General features: G+C 45.2%; 1 non-coding gene across 1 annotated transcript; it reads right to left on the bottom strand.

Moving 5' to 3' along the window:
- Positions 1–1,295: 1,295 nt before the first annotated feature.
- LOC106144956 (uncharacterized) lies at positions 1,296–20,933 on the bottom strand. Its single transcript, XR_013426140.1, has 5 exons — positions 20,818–20,933; positions 20,649–20,709; positions 20,169–20,242; positions 17,793–18,007; positions 1,296–3,013 (listed from the first exon to the last, which is right to left on the bottom strand). It is a non-coding gene; the product is annotated as an uncharacterized LOC106144956 (transcript).
- Positions 20,934–22,785: the final 1,852 nt, after the last annotated feature.

Genomic DNA, 22,785 nt, shown 5'->3' on the forward strand with positions numbered 1-22,785 from the left:
ACTACAAGTTCAGTGATGACAGCAAAGAGGGCCACGGTGACGTCATGGGGGCTGCCAGGAAAGGTGACTCACACTTACGCACCGGCAGGTTCAAAACCTGAGAGGGTGGCCCTGACGATTAGCGCCCTGGGTTGTACAGCTTGCTGCTTGTGCAATAAGAGGTTCTAGGGTGGAAACTTTCAAGATGGAGAGGAGTGACCGAAGGGGACATTTACTGCTCAAATGCCATGCATTTCACTGCTTGCCACTGAACTTGTATTTGAATGACTTAGTAATGCTTAATATAATTGGGCGACTTTTTTAGCACTTTGGAAAGAGTCATCAATCTTTCTGGTAAATTATATAAAAAAAAAAAAAGTTTTCTGAGTGAGAAAAGGTGTGTTTGGAGTTTGTTTGACTTTTTATATTATTATTGTTATTAATAAAGAAAAAAATCTACAGCATTTTTCAGACTCCACCTAGATAATATGTACCCCTGAATTTGGTTTGCAGTTTGATACTCAGGGAAGGATGTATTCCGTAGATATCCTTTCCGCGTAAAACACTAACATCTTTGAGAAATTCACCTACCAACTAACTTCAACTCTGTTTTCTCTATGCATTCTTCCATGAAAGCAAGCTTATTTTTCCATATAGCATTGCAGTTAGGTTCTCAGCACTTTCTTCTATCCTTTTTTTTTTTTTTAACTCCTCATATTATGTTCGGATGATCATACTGTCAAGGTTTGTGTACATTACTGAAAATTTGTATTGTATAAAGCTTTTTGCATTACAAGGCTGTACAGGGTCATTTTGACAGTAACTGGTATATTCCTTTGCATCTTATGTTGCATTGCCAATTTCTAGTGTATCCAGTTTGAAAGTATAATATACTCTAATTAAAAAAAAAAAAAGGTTGGCTATACTCTGGTTTCTTTTGCTGTCTTGGTTGCCACTCTTGGCTCCTGGTGAAGTCTCAGGGTTTTGTTTGTCTTCTTTTGTTCTGTTTTTTCACTTTTCAGTGTGTTATCACATTTTGGAAATGCCCACTCCTGTTTATAGCTATTACAAAATGCAAGTTTTGAACAGCTGTGGTTATAATGCAAACTGTTACTGTGTAAGTCATTAATGTCTGTTAAGGTTGGGAGCATATCCATCATTCAGGACAGTGGCAGCCAGCTCCTTCCTGAAATTATTTAGTGACATTTAAAAGCGTTCAGCAACCATCCCCTCTCCTGCTTAACATTATTTTATTGACCCGTAGCCAAAGGGGGGGGGCGGGGGGAGACAGATGAATAATTCCATTTATCTTAAGCTGAGCAAGTAAGAGATTTTAATGAAGGGAAATGCTGTTTTGCAAGCTAAATAATAATCTACCCAAAATGCAAATAATCATAGTTCACCATTCAAGGGAAGGTACCAGAGAAACTGAGACCAAAAAGAAATTTCAAAAGTGTTGGGGGAGGAGAGAAAGACATGAAAAGCACACTGATAAGTTTAAAAAAAAAAAATCTCTTAAAATCCATTTTAAAGCTGTATCCATTTGAGATCTTCCCCATGAGTCTGTGATGATTGATAAAAATATATAAAGCAGCAGATGAGAATGTTTGGCCTGGTTCACAACTTGCATGCTTATAAATATAATGTCCTTTACTTATTTCAAGAGATTGTGAACCACTTCACGCTAACATTTAAAGTGATCAAATTTACTTTTTTAAAAATGAGATAATGTAGGAGAAATCACTTTGCAAATGACCAGTCACTAATCAGACGCTATTTTCTCCTTCTTTTTCTCATTCAATAACTATTTTTTTTTAGAGGGTTGAAACGTTTTCTTTTTATCGGGTTCAAGCACTAATTTTGTTTTGGGGTGGCCAGCACTTATGGGAAATATTAATATGAGCCAGACTCCTTTGATTTTGGTAATGAATACAAGCATGAGTGGCTTCTCACTTTTAACAAACACTTCTTTTCTTATACTCATAGCTACATCACATGCTCCCTCTGGTTAGGTGACCTGCAATATGAAGAAAATAATCATCAGTTTGGATGCCATTTCCCCTGAAATGGGCTTCCAGTGACCCCGAGGAACAATCAGAAAACAGAGCCACTGGTGAGAGAAGGGACCCCGTGTTTCTTTAGTTATGGATCAGGCATCTTTAGGCCAGACACCTGGCCTTTGAATTCTAATTCCAGATCCTAGATACCCTTTGTATTGTCAGGCTACATAACTATATTCAAGGTCAAGCAAGACTCTGGGCGTGCTTATACGATGTCTGTGGCTGATCATTCATTTGGTGACCACCAACAAAACATCTCTCATTGTTTAACAGCCATTATCTTTGGTCACGGGGAAATAAGGAGAGGAGAAATATCAAGGTCTGCAGAGCAGTTTCGACTCCTTGCCCAGGTCAGAAGCCTCACGTTACAACTCTGCCCATGGCCACGGGGAACCTGGTGGACAATGTGGACGGTGTGAAGGGGAGGACGTGTACCTCATTAGTTGCTGAAACACAGAGACCAGGCCCTCCCACTGCTTTTCAGGCCATGGTGGGAAGGAGAGTCCAGAGAAGCTGTGCGTGTGAGAGCAGGAGGAGGGGAGGAAGGGGTCAGCCCCTGAAGGATTTCATTCATGCCTCCAGGAGGAGGCAGAGCAAGTGAAACTGAAGTTCTTCCAACCACAGCTTAGAACCAGTGAGTCAAATCACCAGATACAGAGGGGCCCTCGAGTAGGCTCAAGCCACATCCCAAGGAGCGGTCAATCAAACATGCAGGCTACCCCATCGACATCTTTTCTTATGCCATCCCTCACAGTACGAGAGTCCCACACAGAATGTGATTTATTTGGTGAATAATTCCAATTCACCAAACAGGCAGGCCCTCGAGTAAGTGAAATGTGGTGACTCCTGGGGACTGAAGGACCCCAACCTTCCCCTTTTCCCAGGTCTGGGTGATCTCGGGTTATTCATCAAGACCTCTTCTTTTTCATGAGGTAGTAGATCTCTCATTCATAATTCTTCCTTTAGAGTTGGATCTGCAAAACAAGACAATACAAAAATCTGCTCACACTGGTAGTGGCCATAAAAGAGAAAGAAAACAATTGCTCTGTCCCCTTTTTTGAAAAGATTCCTTTTCAAAATGGTTAAGGTAAGCATCAATAAGGGTTTTTTTTGTTTTTGTTTTTTTTTAAAGAGAGAGTGAGAGAGGGAGATAGAGAATTTTAATATTTATTATTTTTTTAGTTCTCGGCAGACACAACATCTTTGTTTGTATGTGGTGCTGAGGATCCAACCCGGGCTGCTCGCATGCCAGGCGAGCGCGCTACTGCTTGAGCCACATCCCCAGCCCAATAAGGGTTTTCAATACAATTGTAGACTTGAAGCAGAGCATCTTCTTTGATTCACACTTCAAAATTAATTCCCCCTACTTCAAAATTAATTCCCATGGTTGTCCACCCTGTTTACTGAGAATACCTGATTATGTATAATGTTTTCCAACCATAAAGGACATACCATGGAGGTAAAGCATGGCTCAGACACAAATGAGGGGTTTTTTAGTATTTTTAGTTGTAGACAGACCCAATACCTTTATTTTTTATTTATTTCTCTTGATGTGTTACTGAGAATAGAACCCAGTGTCTCACAGGTGCTAGGCAAGCGCTCTACCACTGAGCCACAAACTCAGCCCTGGTGACGACCTATCTTTAAGCACCTCATAAAAAGAGAGGGTGAACTAGATAATCTCTAAGACCATTTCCCAACCTATAATAAACCACATTTCTATGACTTCATAAATAAGAAAAAAAAAGTTCACTTTTGAAGTAGAAGTCATTGCAAGGCAAAAATTCTTATAAGACAATTAGAACAAAAATGGTACCTCAACATTTTTAAGCCACCACCGGCTCAGAGGAGGGAAAAAAGAAAAAAAAAAAAAAAAAAAGACTAAAAATATTTTCCTGCCCACTTCAGAGTTTGGGAGGTCTAAAATTTTCTTCTTATTAAAGCTAAGTCACCATGGTTGGATTGCCTGAGTCATCTTGAGGGCGGCTTAAACATATTTTACCAACCTGTGGGTACTTCATCTAATTTAATGAGTTAGGAGCCAGCCAGATGGGAGTAGAGACGCCTTGCCCTACACCAACTTCATCTCTCTAACTCTGCCCCCTCCATTTCCCACCACCCCACTTCTTCCAGCCTCCTCCACGTGACTGGGACAATTGTGACCACTGAGTTCTCTGCCTGCCACCTTTAAATCCACCCTTCTGTAGAAGAGTAAATGATTTAGCAGGTCTGAGGAGATCATCTTCATTTTGACATCAGGAGATAACATGTGAAACATTCTTATTCTGCCCCTTGCTTAAAAAAGAAAGACTCACCCCCAAGAACTTGGAGAACATTAGGAAAGTTAGTTCCCAGGTACTTCAGATGAATGGGAAATTATCTGTTTGTCTGTGTACCTATTTGTCTCTATTGAATCTAGCCTCACTAGGTGAATCTACCTACCTATTTGTCTATCTCTACCAACTGTCATCATTCATTTATCTTTAACCATCTATCTCTTTCCTGATCCCCACCCCTCGACCCCTGCAAAAAAAAACAAAAAAAAAAAAAACAAAAACACAGAACCCTGAGAATAGAGATTACGTGCAAGCATTTATTTTCGGAAGCAATTTTGAGAACAAAAAAAAAGTGGGATATTAAAAAGAGTGAAACAGGAGAGACAAGAGGAAAGGCAGTCCCAGGGTGCGTTAGTGAGCTAGTCATTGCTACGGGCAACTGGATGCAGTCCCTCTGAGGGTCCCCATGAGGACCGTGTAGATGTATCTCAGAATCCGCAGCCCAAGGGTAGGGAAAGGAAGGGGTCTGAGTAACCCAGAGGGCATCCGTGCTCTTGCACTTCTAGCTTTGCCTGACCAATGGTTGAGGAGGTCCTAGAGGCAGCCAAGAAACCACGTGGGAGAGCTGGCTGCTGGGTAAAGGTGAGGCATTGCAGTTACACCTGACCACAGAGGGTTGCAAGCTCAGTTAGCAACAGTGTCCAATACAATGGCTCTATTTATCAATTTCCCTCTAGGCCAGTGTGGGCTGCCCACTGAATCCCTTGAATTAGCTCAAAGCTCCTTTCCTGTGCTCCTACCTCTGAGAGGGACTGGTGGAGTTGGCGGAATCAGTGCAGGGATGTGATGCTAGGGAATGACGGAGCTGGCCCATGGGAAGCAGATGAAAGCCCTGGAATCTGCAGAGCAGGGTCTCTTCTTGGGGTTTTTGTTTTGTTTTGTTTTGTTTTTTGTTTGTTTGGGATTTGGTTTGGGTTGGTGTTTTTGATGGTGGGATAGAACCCAGAGCCTTGTGCGTGCTGGACGAGGGCTCTACCGCCGAGCTCTACCCCCAGCCCTGGTCTGCGTTGATTTCTCCAATGGGAAAGCACTTGACAGGGACATGGGCTGGCTCCTGCAGCTTCCTTGACCCAGGAGGACCCAAACAGGGCTAAGGGGGAGAAGCCAGCCCCAGACCCTGGGACCAGCCTCGAGCCCAAGTCTAGGCACCCAGGTGGCTCCTGTAGGTCCCAACTTACTATGAATGGGAGTCCAACAAAGGGGTTGGGAGCTAAAAATAAAATGGTTACATTTGCCTGGCATTTTCTGTGTGCACAGAATTCCCTCAAGAATTCCCTGGGCTGCCCTAACAGCTAATCAAAAATTTAAATATTCAGGATATCTCTATTGTTCCTTTCTTTTTTTAAAAGCACAGATTGAAACCAAGGATGCTTAACCACTGAGCCACATCCCCAGCCTTTGTTGTTGTTGTTGTTGTTGTGGTTATTCTGAGACAGAATAACCACAACAACAAGTCTAAGTTGCTGAGACTGGCTTTGAACTAGTCATCTTCCTGACTTAGCTTCCCGAGGTGCTGGGATTACAGGTGTGCATTTCCAAACCTGGCAGTTCTTTCCATTTTTAACACACAAAACTAGTAGTCCTGCTGGGCATTGTGGCGCACGCCTGTAATCCCAGCTGCTGCAGAGGCTGAGGCAGGAGGATCCCAAGTTCAAAGCCAGCGTCAGCAAAAGTGAGGTGCTAAGCAACTCAGTGAGTTGCTCTCTGTCTCTAAATAGAATACAAAATACAGCTGGGGATGTGACTCAGTGGCTGAGTGTCCTTGAGTTCAATCCTGATACAAAAAAAAAAAAAAAAACACTAGTAGTCATTTTACTAATAAAAGATTGGAATAGTGTGGACTGATGGATGGTCCCATAGATACATAGGACACACACATGAGCCAGGCTTGCTGGCACACACCTATGGTCCTAGCGGCTCCAGAGGCTGAGGTAGGAGAATTGCAAGTTCAAAGCCAGCCTCAGCCACTTAGCCAGGCTCTCAGCAACTTAGTGAGACCCTGTCTCAAAATAAAAAAATAAACGGAGATGTGGCTCAGTGGTTAAGTGTCCCTGGGTTCAATCCCTGGTACCAAAAAAGTGATACAAAATAAACAAAAACAAAAACAAAAGAACTACACACGAACACATACACATAGACACATAGACATAAACATAATCAATGTGTATGTGTATGTACATCCAGAAGGAAGGCCACCGGCTTTATCATTCTAGGATTCCTATTAAAAGACAACATTTTTCATTTTTCCCTTGTGCTGTCGAAAATAAAAACAGGCTGATGAAAGAGCCTAACGTATGAAAAGAATAATTAAGGGTCAAAGAAATCTCATTAATCAGAGCACCCCCTTGCCCATCTTTCCTGCAACTAAATAAATGGGCATGACCATGGGGCATCACCACGCTATTAGTCATGGGCCCATCTCTTTATGGCCTCGGACAACAAACGGAGCAGCCGCAAGAGCTAAATACGCTGGAGTCTTGGTTACACGAAGAGGCCATGTATCTTTTTAAATGAGCAGAATAATAATTTCCTGCTGATGAAGGACTTTACAGTTTGGCTTGTCTGCCTGTGGATTGGAGGATTCTGCACTTAGACACGACTTACCCATAATCCATTGCCTCCCTCATTAGTATTCTCAGACCTGGTTCTTCACAACCCAAAGTTTCCATCCCAGACAAACATAGTCGAAAACAAGTCCAAACCTACTCTATCAACCAGTTCTCTCTCCCCAGACACCTCACCTGCTCTAACCTGTACCCATGTCTCCCTCTCCTTTTCATGGATTATTCACGAACAACAAATATGTGTCAAGTCATGTGCCAGCAACTGCTAAGAAGTGGAACTAGGTAAAATACAGTTCCTGGCTTTGAGAAACTACCAGTCAACTGAAGAAATGCATGTGTGAGTAGATGCACTGTAACACCCGGACAAACACCATGAATCGCTGTGGGATTATTGAATAGACGGCTAGTGGTTCTAACTTGCAAAACACGGTCTAAGGCACAAGTAGGGTTTTGTAAGGAGGGAAGCGGGGAGGGCATTCCAGATTGAGGGAACAGCTTGCGCAAAGGCAAGAAGGTGAGAAATTGCTCAGTGGATTCCGTTGTGCTGGAAGATGCCAATGAAACCAGCGAGCGGCAGGCTTCGAGTCCCTTGTCAAAGACACTGAACTCTCCCGTTTCTCCTGAATCTCCTCTGGTCAGTGAGCGCTAACGGGAAGTGTTGAGGAGAATGACGTTATTGGTTCTGTTTTAAGAAGATCGTTCTGGCAGCAGTAAGAAAGGAAGACTGAAAAGGCAGAACAAAAAAGAAAAAAGAAAAACTGGAGAAACTGGGATGTCTCTCGTGTCCTAAACTGAGACTCACTAATCCCTCAGATCAACCCCTTACCACATATTCCTTTGCTCCAAAAAGGGCACATCTGTCCTCTAAGTTACCCCCAGATGTGAAAATTGGGGTCATCTTTGTCCTTCTGCTCCTTTCTTCTTCCTCCCTCTCGTTAGACTGTGAACCACTAGGTGCCACCTCACCAACAGAGTCCTGACTATTCAGTCTGCCAAATATTTATGGCTATTGTGTCTTTTCCCCTCTTAACATCCTAAGGAAGGTCTTGGGCATCCTCCCCAGGAGTGTCAGTAGTTTCCTGCCTGAACAGGACAGTCTTGTGCAGGGAATATTGGGGGGAAAAAATTCATCCCAGAGTTTAGAAGAAAAGTCATGATCCGACTTTCAGATGTGAAGAGGATATCTGTAGACAGTGGAGAGGTGGTGGCACCGTGGCAGCAGCTGTAAAGACAACGACCAAGGAACCAAAGGCAGAACCTTGGGAGATGCCGACTTTAAAGGGGAAGGAGGAGCAGCAATGCTGGAGAAAGAGAGGAAGCAATCAGAGGAGTCACGGGCCAGCACACAGAAGCCAGGGAGAGAGAGAGACTGTATTGGGAAATGGCACCCAAGCCTGAGTAGGGTGAGGTCGAATCTCACAGCCTTTGCCAATGAGAGAGGCCTTGGTGACCTCTGAGGACGTCACTTCAATGACAGGTTGGGAATGAAAACCAAATGCCACCAGGTTAAAGAATGGTCTGAGCCCGGTGCAGTGGCACACACCTGTAATCCTAGTAGCTCAGGAGGCTGAGGCAGGAAGATGGTAAGTTCAAAGCCAGCCTCGGCAACTTAGCAAGACCCTGTCTCTAAATAAAATAGAAAACAGGGTGGGGATGTGGCTCAGGGGTTAAGCACCCTGAGTTCAATCCCTGGTACCAAAAAAAAAAAGAAAAAGAGAGAGAGAATGGCTAGCAGTAAGAAGCTGGTGAGGAGAAAAATCTCCCCTTGCATGAAGGTAGGTAGTGAATAAATTCATGCTTACTTAGCTCTTGCCAAAAGACACCAAATCTTCCTTTCCCTTCTAACTTTCTCCCATTTCCTACTTCAAATTCCTCCAATAGGAGAAAAGTAAATGGCTGGTGTTAGAATCTCCAGCCACATTCCACACCAGGTTTGCATCAGTCTCTCTGCAGTTTGGGCAGTTCATTCTAACACCACCCTTACTTATGGAGACTTATTCCTGCCTCCACGGACCAGTGTCTGATAGCCAAAGACATCTTGGGAAACAGGGGTGTGGGGGTAAAATGTAGTACCACCCCTCCTAAACACCAGAGTACAGGCAAGAGTGGGACGTGGTGGGTGCACGCCTGCAATCCCAGCAGCTGGGAAGGCTGAGGCAGGAGGATCGCGAGTTCAAAGCCAGCCTCAGCAATGATGAGGTGCTAAGCAACTCCGTGAGACCCTGTCTCTCAATAAAATACAAAATAAGGCAAGTCACCCTGCCCCCTTATCCTGTGGCTGTGGCCAGAAGGATTCCAGTCTAGAAAAAAACAAAGATTTAGAAGGGAATATCATGGTCCTCCAAAAACATGATGGTCAGAGAGTCCAGATTCAGCCTCCAGTCCCTGAGAACTAGAGTTTTTAGGAGGGAAATCTGAAAGCCTAAAAGAGGTTGCTCATGTGGGAGTCCGGGGACCATGTCACCCTGTCTCTTTCTGAGGCACTGCAAACCCAACTTTCATGACAATGGATCTCAAATCCTTCTAGGCTGCTCTCCACTTCAGCTTCCAGGCCCGGTCACCGTTCCCCCACTTGCTGCCACCTCACCAACAGGAAAAAGAGAACCTAATCTACTAGGAATAGAAGTCGGTTGTGTGAGCTAGAAATGAGAAAGCTCTAAAGAGTCTGTTTTTCATTAAATATCATGAGAAAATTATTAATTCATGCCAGAAACACAAATGTAAACATTATCATATTGAAAGCATTTATACTGCAGGAGACCATCTGGCGAAGCCTCACAGACCACACTTTGAGAAGCAGAGCGTGGATGTCACCGTGGCGGGCTCTTCCATGAACAAGGCAAATCCAGAAGAAGTGAAAATTCAAGGGTTTTGAGGGGAGTGCTTTGCAGGAGTGACATCTGCTAGATATTTGTCACATGCTCTCTAGAGGTGGGCCTGCTTTGACAAATGCTGTTTTGCAAAAAATTTTAATTTTCAAAGCAAGGGGGTGGATATTATTTCAGAATCCCTCTCTTTAAAAACGGATTCTTTCCCCTTGGGCACATTAGCCCAGAAGGGTATTGGCACACAAACTGTGAATTGTTTAACATAAAGGATGGAGACAGGGTGAAGGGGAGTGTGGGAAATCTGATATGTGAGCAGCTATGATTAATTATTGATTAACTCCAAGAGAGAATTATAGTCTCCCAAAATCACAATGTAAAAGCAAGATTCTTTTTTTGTTTTTTAAATGCAGCTTCAAACACTGCACACTGTCACATTTAGAGATAATTGTAATTTGGAAAACATCTCCCTCTCTAGAGCACCAGTTTTGTACGAAGCAGAGCAAATGCTGCATTCCTGAAGAATGAAAAAGAAGAAATGCTGTGGCCACCTGAAGTGATGGCCTGACCCCCTGAGAATCCAACTGGACCCTTTTTGCCCGGCTGCCCTCCATCGTCAGTGGACCCTGAACTTGATTTTGTTTGTAGCTCTGCCTTTATTTACCTAGAGATGCTATTGATGTAGCAGTCCTGTGTTGAGTCTTTCTAAATCCCCTTTCTCTGTTACCCACCACCTCCAAGGGGTGAACCCAGAGAATCTAGAGAACAAATTCTCTGACAGTCTTTTTAGCCCTTGTGATTTCATTCCCATCTTGGCCCTCCCCAAGACCATCAGCCCACTCAAGTTCAGTCACTAAGCATGGAGTCATCTGAAGAAGGCCACATTAAACTTCAAACAGTCGGAGCAGTAGACACTGTGTCCTACTTAACTCAAGCAGGGGCTACCCACGCCTCAAGTTCTAGTGTAAACAGCAGCATCTGACACAAAGGAGCACAGTATTGGTCAAGGGTGTTTGGGCTGCAGCCACTAGGTGCCTAATTACCTGTTAGGGAAGTGAGTAATTCAGATTACACAGGCTGCATATGGTTACTGTCTCATCCCATCAAACCCTTTAATGCGTGTATTAGGAACAGAAGAAACAACACAATCTCCTAGGAGAATACGGACCCTCGATGATTATTCCCATATTCCTTACACTTGGAAAAGTTTGACACCTAATTTTAGTACTTTTCAAAAAGGTGATAAAAAAACAATTCAATATTTACACTTCAAAGTGGAAAGAAGCCAGACTGGATTTTGTTTGCATCTTGTGCCTTTGTTTGCTCAGAGACACTACTGCTGGTTGACATGTTTGTGTTTGAGCCTTTCTCAAATCCTGCCCCTGGAGGCCACTCACCACCCTCAAAGGGGAAACCTAGTGTTTAATATTCTAGAGCCCCAGCCTCCAATACTAAACTTCTGGAGACGGGAGCAGGACTTCAGGTGCCCGAGCCCAGGCTGAGTCCTGGCCTGCCCTAAGCTTGGCCACTGTACAGTCTTTCCTGCTCAAATCTATCATTGGTTTAGGACAACTCATCTGGTAACGAATTCGATTACTGAGTGAGTGAACAAATTACTTGTCGATGCTTCTTATAACTCTTAGCCATCTAAGAGAATATGTAGTAGGTAGGTGACAAATGAGTAAGAGAGAGAGAGAGAGTTCCAGAAACTGTGGGACTTTAATGCATCTGATTCCATTTCTTCATCACATTAAAAAAAGAACATGCAGCCTGGATAAGGCGAGGGGAGGGAAGAGAAAAGAGAGAGAAAGACAGTCGCTTAACCATTAATAATAAATTATTTATATAACTCATGTTAACCCAAGGCAGTCTTAGGGTTCAGTCTTGGCATAAATCACAGAAAAATAATAATTTCACAAATATATATATATATATATATATATATATATATATATATATATATATATATATATATATATATTTAAAAGCAACTGAAGTCTTATTCCTCCATGAAACACCAAAGAGGGGAATACATTTTCAATGTACTTCCAGAGATCTTAAAAATCTTCGTTAGATACTTTATTTCTTACCAAACTAAGCAAGAATCCCTTGAAGCCTTACTCTTCTCCCTTTCTCTATAACGCCCTGAAATTCCTCCCTACACTCAAGCACACAGTCCTCCTATCTCTTCCTCAGCCCTTTGTTATACACATCAGTTTTAATCTTTCTAGTTTCTTCTTTCCACCCCACATCTGAACCAATAAAAGACCTGAGCCCTCAGATTGAAAGAGCCCATCAGTTCCAAGGGAAATCAACTTGAAAAATAAATTCACACACAGCAATGTCAAAAGAAAACCCAGAACACCAAGATGAAAAAGATAATCCTGCAAAGTGCAATAAGATTCAGAGAGATTCCCCACAAAGTGGTGAGGTTCAGAATAACATGAGACTGCTCCTCTAACCCAGCAGTTTCAAGAAAACAATGAAACAACAGCTTAGAAATGCTCACATTTCAAACTTGGGGTTCTATAACAAGGCCAACTAACACTCAGAAAGAGATCAAAATAAATTCTCACACAAGCCCTCAGGAAAATTTATTACATACGCTCTGGTAGAGAAGGGAGAAAGAACAAAAGAAAACCTACCACAGGATGTACTCCAGCAAGAAGAAAAATGAACCCAAAAGATAATCTTGGGCTATAAGCAGTAAAGGAGAAGGTGTTCATTTGTGGCTTAGTTTTTATAATAGGAAAGTAATTTTTCTCAAAGGTTGGGGAGAGAGGAATGTTGGAAAACACAACTTAGTTTTCTACTTCTACTGCTTTTTATTTTACCTTTGCATAACTTGTCATTACAGTTAACAAATGCTGACGAGATAGATTTTCATTAGCCAGAATTACAGGACCTACAAAGCATGCTTTAAAAAGGAACCATGTTAGGAAAAATATTAATTCCAATGTGACTTGGAAATGCAATTCCTGAGTCTAATCACTGATTCTTGCCGTGGAACCTGGCTGCCTTCCACTGAGTCCTGATGATGATGATATCAGGAGGAGTGATGAACATGGAGTGGAGAAGACTGTCTCTCCCTTCCAAGTTGAACTGGAATTATGGATTGACAGATGAAGAGGTGAAAGGAGGTAAGAACAGTATTTCTGACCAGCTGATGCACTTGAAAGAGACTCACAAGCTGCCAAGATACAGGGTTTGAGGACTTTTGCCACCAGCGAGTAGCAGGAGGGCCACTGCTCTGCCCAGGAGGCCATCTGATGAAATATTTCAGGCTCCACAAAGGCTTCTGTTGAGAAACCCGTGGTGCTGTTGCCTATGTCATAGGCCATGAATTTAAGGCCGGGAATCTCTCACTTGAGCTTTTTTACACCATCCCTGGTGTGTGCCAGAAAAAGAGCACTTGCCAAAAAGCAGACATTTTCCTATCTCTAAAAATAAAACGCTGGCCACGCTTCATGCCCCTGTGCCAAGACCTAGCCCTTCCTGGGATAAACAATAGGTGGACCAGCCGATCAGAGGCAAAGACTGCATCCTGGAGTGGGTCTAGATGCCCAGGCCGGGGTATGTGCAGCTGTGACACCAGGAAGCCAGAGGAGTCCCTCCCTCCCTCCTCCACAGCTGACGAAGGACAGCTGCTTCCCCCGGCCCAGGGCCAGGTGTGGCTGAGAGGGGAAAGCCTCAGGACACTAGAGACCTTGACCCTAATGAGGTCACAGAGCCACCGACCAAGACTTGGCAGATACTGTGCAGAGAAACTCCCTGAAAGGAAAAAGTTCCATCAGCATCCATCTGCATTCATCGCTCAGGGCCCAGCTCGTCACCTGTCAAAACCCCTCACGCCCTCACCTGCTAAGCCCAGGCAACACCACCATCTTCATAGGAGAGGGCTCTAGGAAGTCCGCATTCCCACTCTAATTGCCTTCTGATTGTCATGTGCTTCCACAGCATGCGCTCAAGCCCCTGTGCCTTGTCATGAGGGTTCCGATCTCCCCTAGACCATAAACTTGGCTTTTTGCTGGTTTGGGGACTTAAGAGGGGGTTCAGAGAGGAGAGAGCCTAAATATAGCAAATATTTGCCGGCCTGATCACTCCATAAACATGCTTCAGTGGAACAGAGTGTAGGGCCGACCCAGATGACGGACGTCACTCACCCAAGTGTCACATCATAAATAAACCTGAATGAGCCCATTCTCCCTCAGAACCAGAGTGACGCCTGTCCACGCTATAAATATTTATGAAGTCATGGGCCCTGAAGGACTTGTGTTTTTCCAGGTACATAGACTTTCATGAAAAAGTTAAGCAGAGCTTTTCCTGCAATTATAGAATAGCCACCATAGCTTTCCGGTGGGTATTTCATGGAAAGGAAAAGAAAAAAAAGAAGGAAAGGAAAAACAAGTCCCCGTTCCATGAGGCTGCCACACGAGGAGATCTCATTTATGCCAGTCAAGGTTCATTCTCCTTCCAAAAGTGACAGCCTTCTCGGAGGTGGCGGACACCAGAAGGAGGACTATGAGTCCCCTTAGTGCCACCCTGTCCTGTGTAATGAAGGGAGCACAGACAGATCCTTGTCACCAGAGCAATTCAGACCCCTCCCACCACCCCTGCTAGGAGACACGTTCTCCTTAGTGCTCTTGTCTGTCTCTTAGTAACAGAAAAAAATGTACACCTCACCCCATTCCTATGCTTATTTGAAAAGAATTCTCAGAATGTGAGGATGTGTGCCTGAGCTCTCCGGTGCCCCTCCATGGCATTGGGAATGGCACCCCAGAAGCCCCACCAGGCTCTGAGGCATTCTTTCTCTGCTTCATGCTGCACAGAGCAAACACCCCTGGGTCCCCCAGAGCTAGGGAGCACTCCTCCACTCCCCTCCTCCAGGCACTTCAACAATTCTTGCCACCACGAACTCCCAAGCCATTGTCTCCAATACAATACATGCTAATTTTCATGTCACTTTGCAGCTTACACGTTATTCATCTCCCAAATGCACCGAAAGCCCTTGCCCAAGTCCATCAAGCCTGCTTCTTTCCCAGAGATGGCCTTTTGCCTGGCTCTTCCCCTAGAGTGGCCCCTGCTCCGTCACAGGGATCTGGCCCCACAGGGAAAAGTTGATGACCTTTTGGCTCCAGCCTCCAGGAAGTCTTGTCACACATGGAACAAGAGTCTCTGGTTTTTGAGAAGTGAGTCACAGGATGCCTTGACCATCCTATCTGGGGAGACCAGGGCTGCCATGTATGGTCTGTGCTCTGTGCCACCCACCTCTCCATGTCAGTCCCAGTTCTTTGCCAGGGCAGCTTGAGTCATAAAACTCAGCACATTCCTTAGGCGTTGGATAGTCTTTCCTTGTTATTACTTTGCCTTTGTTTTATGTAGCACCCGGTTTCATTTTAAAAACCCAAATAAAATCACACGGTCAAGGCAGGGAGGGGAACGGTTAGGAGAATAGGGAGGAAAGCAAAGTGAAAAAAAGGAAAAGAGTGAAACCTAGGTTAGGAAGAGGGGAAAAAGGGCTAGAACTCCCCAAACAGGCCAGGCAAAGCAGGACAGAGGAAACCGCAGATGACAGGCAGAAGAGAGAGAGGATGTGAGGAGTGCCTGCCACCAATGAATTCACCTTGACCCAAATCCTTTCTGCTGTGTTTGAGAGAGCACTTGGTGTCAGGGTCTCCTCCCCACCCACATCCTAAACTCCGCTGCATGACTCAGAGTTAGTACTTGACACAGCCATGCAACCTTCTCTATGCCCCTCCACTTTCTGAGTCTCCTCCATAATCTCGAAGATTTATCTTTGATAAATTCAAAGGAACTTTCCAGAGATTAGCACTCTGATTCCATGAACCTGCCTGTTACAGCCTTTTTTTGCTTGGACTACAAACCCTAGTCCACGGGTGAGAGAATATTTTTGCACAAGATAACATTTGTTTTTCCTATGGGGGTTAGAGGAATGGGGCAAAAGCATGGGAAGGAGGTATAGACCCCACCATACCAACGCTTCTGGTCACACGGAATTTCTGTGGTCAGGTTATTTCTGCAAATTCATCTGTAAAGCCGTTAACACTAAATTTTAGAATCAAAACAATTCTAACAAGCTAAGTCTTTCATACAATGGAAAACAAATGCTGCCAAATGAATGATAACCATTACTATGGAGAACCGAAATTTCCATGGAGTCCTGAGGCAGGCACAGCCATTACAGCCTCAGATCAGGAGCCTTAGGTACTAAACTTGGAACTTAAGCAGAGGCCTTCGCCTCCCTCTGCTGAGATTCTCAACCAGACTGGCCAGGGCAGAAATCCTGGAGGTTCCGGAGCGGCTCCAGGGCCGCATTTTCAAATGCAGGGTTTTGGCGAGCTTAATGGAAACCATATGAAAAGTTCCCGGGAATCAGACCAGATGGCTCCTAGGGAATGTTATTTAGCCCAACCTGGGGCTAAAGGACAAAAATAATCACTAAGAGGGGTTTAGGGGTGGTGATGAGACTTTTAATTATCTTTTCGATTCAACAGCAATTATAAATTGCAGGGCAAAGCTTAGTAAATGGGAGTGAGTGGGAGCAGGCGGCGGGGGAGGGCCGTGGAGGAAAAGGGGAAGGAGGAGGTGGCCGCTTTCAAAAACCAGACCCTGCTCTGCCTCTCCTCAAGGCAGCAGCTGCGGGGCCCCAAGCTGCCCCGGACGGCGGCGGCTGGCCCCTTCCCGCGCCCGGGGGTCCCAGCACCGCCTCCGCCACTCCTAGTCCCTCCCTCCAGCGCGCTCGGCCCGGGCGGGGAAGGACCATGGAGCCCAGGAGAAACTGGCGGGCCACGTGCGGACAGCAGAGGGAGGAGGGTGACCTGCGGGAGGAGGAGGAGGAGGATCCAGCAAGGAGGAGGCTCTGGGCGGCTCAGGGGAGTTGGAGCAGTTGGACAGCAGAGGAGGAAGATCCTGCCGGGAGGAGGAGGGCCGTGGGCGGGGCCGGGAGCGGGGTGGGGCTGCAGCAGGAGGTGGACTGTGGGCGGGACCGGGAACAGTGGGCGGGGCCGGGGACAGTGGGCGGGGCCGGGGAGCGGGGTGGGGCTGCAGCAGGAGGAGGACTGTGGGCGGGGCCGGGGGCCGTGGGCGGGGCCGGGGAGCGGGGTGGGGCTGCAGCAGGAGGAGGACTGTGGGCGGGGCCAGGGACCGTGGGCGGGGCCGGGGAGCGGGGTGTGGTTGCAGTCGGGGGAGGGCCGTGGGCGGGGCCGGGGACCGTGGGCGGGGCCGGGGAGCGGGGTGGGGCTGCAGCAGGAGGAGGACTGTGGGCGGGGCCGGGGACCGTGGGCGGGGCCGGGGAGCGGGGTGGGGCTGCAGCAGGAGGAGGACTGTGGGCGGGGCCGGGGACCGTGGGCGGGGCCGGGGAGTGGGGTGTGGCTGCAGCCGGGGGAGGGCCGTGGGCGGGGCCGGGGAGCAGGGGCCGCTGGATGCCCAAGGAGGAGGAGGACCCTGCAGGGAGGAGGAGGAACGTAGGGCCCGGGGGGGACGCAGCCGGGGCAGGATCGCGACGGGGTGGGAGGTGGGCGGGGCTGCGGGCCTGGGGCTCCCGAGAGAGTCAGGCGTGAAAGGCGGCGACAGCCGCTTCCACCGCGGCCGGGTCGCCCCTTCCCGAGCCCCAGGCGGAGTCCATTTGCCTCCTGGTGGCGGCTGGCGCGAGGAAGACCTGGCGGTGGCAGGCGCCCACTCTACTGTGCCATGCTCTGAATACAAAGCGGCCTTTCTCTTGGCCCTGCGCCCCTCCTGGGCTCCCAGAGGCAGGGGACTGGCTTTTTGACGCTATAACCCCCAACCGCCAGGGCCACATCACCATTTGTTTGGTTGTTCTAGAGGAATCTGGGTTCCAGGAACTTATTTTAAAGGAAAATTTAGCACTTATTTATAATGATAACTTTTGTCTCCAGCCAATTAAAACACACACGACAACAGCAAGGAGGGGTGGGGGCAGTGGAAGCCCAGGGAAGAGTCCGAGCAAGCCCACCTGCCAACGTCCAGATACTGCAGGTCCCCTCGTACCTCAGAGTCGTTGATCACCCAAACTGCAGGCCTCCAGCTTTGTGGCTTCATCTTCCAAGTCAGTCAAATAATGACAGCAGCCTTCCCCGGCCATAACCACTGGGTTGACCACCTCTGTGTTGACCACCTCTGTGTTGACCACCTCTGTGTTGACCACCTTCTGAGTCTTCCGAGGAGCCCAAAATCTTGCTTTCAGATTCACATTGTTTGTAAAGCTGGAGAAAAATGGCCTTATTGTCAACACTCGCTCATCCAGCAAAGGTCACTTTTCCCACAGAATTGGGAATTAAATTGCTTCTTTCAAGTCAGACATCATTCATGAGCAGGAGTTGGGTTTCCCACCCCTGCATTTTCTTCCATCCTTTTTGACCTTCTCATTTCAAATATCTGTGTCTCTAATCAGGAAGGCCAGATCAATAAGCAGGAAAAAAAGAAAAGGCTGTATAATCATTCTTTGGCTTTACATCCTAAACACCCTCCCACCCCTTGTCTCTACCACCACTTCTTAAGGCCCACATTTCTGGGTGTGAACGCTCTATCTTCCATTTTACATCATGAATTTCTTCAAGTCAGGACCCAGAAATATGAATAATTTAGAGGACAGTTACCAAAGATGCTAAGCACTAAGAAGACACTTTTGAAAGTTAGGAATATTGCTAATGATGGTTGGAATTTTCCTTCAATCCCTACTTGTTGCTAACCCAGGAATGTGTACAGTTTTACATCCCATGTTTGTTCCCTCTACCCCAAAATATTAGCACCTATTTAAAAATACTAAGATTTTTCTCTGTCTTATAAATAAAAAGTCAAAATTCTAGGTCCCAGGTTTCCCTTAAATAAGCTCCCCAAATTAAGATTATGTGTGTGTGTGTGTGTCTCCTTTTAGCCTATTATTGCATCACAAAAACAAGAACAGGGTATAATGTCACTCACTTGTCAGGAATGGTAGACTTAAAAGAGGATACTGCAAGTATGAGAAATTTACTTTAGGGTAGGGGTCAAGGAAGCACGTTGCAGAGGAAGACAACTAACTGTTCACCAAAACAGCAGAGGACACTGACTGGCAATGGGATTTCTTGGCATTGTACAACTCCATATAGCAAGAGGTTTTATTTATTTAACAGTCGTTAATGATTATCCCAAGCAAATCCCAGGAGGTCATCTAGCAGTAAATATACTTTCAGGAAATCATCTGTCCTCCCTAGAAGTGGGCACCAACCCCACAGTGAGGGGTGGCCCCTGAGTGCCCACACCATGTGACTCTTCATGGATTGTCCAGCTTCGAATGACCCCAAATAACTCCCCCCACCCCCCACCCCCACACACAGCACGCACAGGTCCTGCCTTTCTGTGCTTGAAATGCTCCCAGGGAAAGGTATCCTGGTCCTAAAGCAGAAAGATCGTTTTTCTAAAAGCCTGCCATTAAAATAAACTGGTTGTCTGGGAACTAAGGTGAGCCATCCAACCCTGTCCCTTCAGCCACATTTATCAGATTTCCTCACTGGTGCTCATAGACCAGCAGTATATATAAAATACATATATATATACACATATATATGTGTCTTTATATATTTGCTGGTTCTTGTGATAATGTTAGATGGTATTTGGACACCTTTTTATTTGCATGGTCAGATTTTTTTTGCCCCCTAGTACACATAATTAGTTCTCAAGACCCATGGTATTGCAAACATAATTAAGATGAGTCTGAGGGGAGAAATCTTAACAAAAATCATAGAATAACAAAAATAGTGTTAACTTCTGTGATAAATGAAGTTAGTAGGGCATGTGCAGAAACTGCTTTTTATTATTTCTTTCAGCTTATTCCCTAGGACTCTGCCAGGACTCTAAGACATAAAAGGGATCTTGTTTTAACACTCTCTTTGATAAAGTGTGATCAGGAAAGCCAGAGCCCCTGTTGGAAGGACCCTGTCAGGCAGAGCAGGGGCAACAGATACTGGGTGGAGGACAGGTACTTGAGGAGGGTAGGCCCAGGTTCCTGGGCACCCATGATGGTTCCCCACGAGAGGAAAATCGGAGAACTTACTGCCTTTATCACAAGAGGCAGAATCCAACAGTTCCCTTATACTGCTGATGAGAATTTGGTCAATACAATGGAAATTCCTATCCCTGAGTGCCTCTTTGAGCCTTATTTCCTAAACAACTGGAAAGATCCATGAAAGGAACTGTTGGTGGCACCTTTGGGAAGACTGCCTACTTATCAGAATAGCTCCCTTCCCCCCTGGTTACACACCAGAGGATCTGCATTAGACTGGCTTCAGGTGCACGTGCTGCCATTCTCAATGCCACATGGAGACACCCAGAAGCCCACTTCCCCCAGAGATCCACTGCTGAAGGACAAGGAGAAAAGAATCTTACGATCTCTGGGAAGTTTTTCCTTCCACGATTGCAATGCTCCAGGATGTCAAAGTAAACTTTTTTAGGTTTCACACCTAGGGTAAGGAGACATCCAATGTGTTAGAGCGGGTGGTGAGCGGTCGGCTGCAGGAGGAATAAATGAAATCGATGTCCCCCAAATACTTTCTTACCAATAATCCCACACCCTCCCATTCTCACCCCTCCTCTGCCCCCATCCTCTGCAGATCTATGCTTTTCTTCCCCCCTAGCTGAGTGACAAATGTTTGTGTTGGGTCTCTCCCTCCTGTCATTTCTTCATTCTGTCTTCCTTATTGTTAGGAGACATACAATGGACCAATAGGATGAGTGACAGAGGCAGGAAATCAACAGGCAAAGGGCCTCGAATAGCCTTAGACTGTGGGAGGCATAAAAATATCAGATGAAGATCATGATTAAAATCAAGACAAAAGATTCAAAATGCTAGATTAGAATGGGACTTACATATTTTTCTGGAATTTGGAGGTGCCCGGGAAAGATCACCAAAACCCCAAACCTGGTGTGCCTGTAAAAAGAAGAGTTAGGAATAAATACCAACGACTTTCCCAGTGCTAGAAACCTGTTGAAATGCCTTCTTCACTGCCACCCCGCACCCCCTCCATTCAAAAGGCACCTTGATAACTGCTGTCCAAAGCCACCGTAATAACAGATGACAACAGTAAAATGGCAAGACAAAAACTGAGGGAAATCTTTATAAACTAGGCTAGGCAAAAGACTTTCTCAACGTGTAAATGGTTTATACAAAACACTAGTAGAAAAATGGGCAAAGGAAATATACTGTCTTCATTATTCACAGATTCCATATTTATGAATTCACCTACTAGCTAAAATTTATGTGTAACCCCACGGTTAATACTTAGCACTTTTGCGGTCATCTGTGGACATGCGGCAGAGTGGCCAAAAAATTTGAGTCACCTGACATGCACCTTCCCAGCTGAGGTCAAATAAGGTGAACAAGGAAGGTCTCCTTGTTGGAACAGTCCTACTGTAATCGAGCCTGCTCTCTGCAGTCTATTTACAACCATACTGTCTGCACTTTAAAAAAAATTTTTTTTGGTGATTTGATTGTTTTCAAGAAGACGATGACATGCCCACAGAGAAAAGAGGTGTGTTAATTTGGCTTTATTACAGTGTTTTGGCCACAAGTTCAATGTTAAGTCACAACAAGTATGAAGTAAAGTGTCTTTAAACTGAAACACACACAAACACAAAGCTATGTATTAACCAGTTGACTGGAGGCTCATGGTGACCTAACCTTCTAGTCTCCTGGGAGCAGTGAGTCTGTATTGGTTAATTCAGGGTTTGTGACAACTGTATAAAACACAGCTACCACAAATAATGAAAGTCAACTATAATTCATGAAAAAGATGTGAAACTAAATAAACAGAAGTTGTTCAGCCTCACCAATCACCAAATAAAATAAAATAAAGAAAATGGGAATATCTTCATATATCAAACTGGAAAACAGATCATTTCTAAAGCAAGTGTTAAAATATAGAAAACAAACTCGCTGTCGGAGCATAAAGCTCATTTACTGGGAGGCAAGTTACCAATATAAAAAAATATATATGTTTTCTGACCCAAGAATTCCACTCATGGGAATATACCCCAAAGGTATTTGTTTACACTTGCAAAAATACATTTTCAAATTTTAGTCATCATAACTTTTTAATAATTTTAAATTTGAAAAGTCTGGTAACATGGGATATTTTTACATTATAATATATCCCATCAGTGGAATTCTATGCATCTGTTATATACAATGACAAATAATTCTGTTTATTAATACTGAAAGATGTCCAGGAAAATACTGAGGGATATAAGCAGATCACAGAGGACAATACCTTGTATGACTATCTGTGTGTCTACCTTCGTGTGTACGTAACTATGGAGAAGCTACTAAGGAAGTTCATCCCAGTGTGAATTGTGACCAGCCCTGCAGGAGGAAAGGTGATTTTTCCTTTTGTTCCTATGTATAATTTCTGTGTCATTTGAATGTTCACAACCAGAGGAAAGCTGCTGTGGTCTGAACTGACACTATATTGCCTGTGGTTAATGCCCAGCGTGGAAAAGGGGGAAGTTGGTGACTGACACAGAAAGCATCATTACTTCACCACTGTGCTAGTGACACACCTTTGTGTTGCTGTGACTAAGATACCCATCAAGACCGACTAAGAGGAGGAAACGTTTCTTAGGGCTCACAAGATCAGAGATTCAGTTCAGGGTGAGTTGAGTCCAGTGGTGTTCTGCTCACCTCCATATGCAAGGTAGGCAGAACATCATGGCGGAAGGGCCCAGCAGAGGGAAGCTGCTCAGCTCATGGTGGTCCATGGATCGATTAGGTTATGGCCCTCGTAATCCGATCATTTCATCTCTGGCTATTCCTGCATTAACAGGAGCTTTTGGGGGACACCTCATATCCAAACCCTAATGGCATCTTTCTATGCCCATTGTCTCACAGAAAGCTATACACATAAGAAGCACTCAGAGATAAACTTTAGAAATCAATGTTTGATGAATAACTTTTGAATGAGTATCCAGTTTTAAATGCCAACCCCTTTTAGTTTGTTTTTTATGAATG

Source organism: Ictidomys tridecemlineatus, chromosome 9 (genome assembly GCF_052094955.1).
Source record: "Ictidomys tridecemlineatus isolate mIctTri1 chromosome 9, mIctTri1.hap1, whole genome shotgun sequence".
Taxonomy (NCBI): domain Eukaryota; kingdom Metazoa; phylum Chordata; class Mammalia; order Rodentia; family Sciuridae; genus Ictidomys; species Ictidomys tridecemlineatus.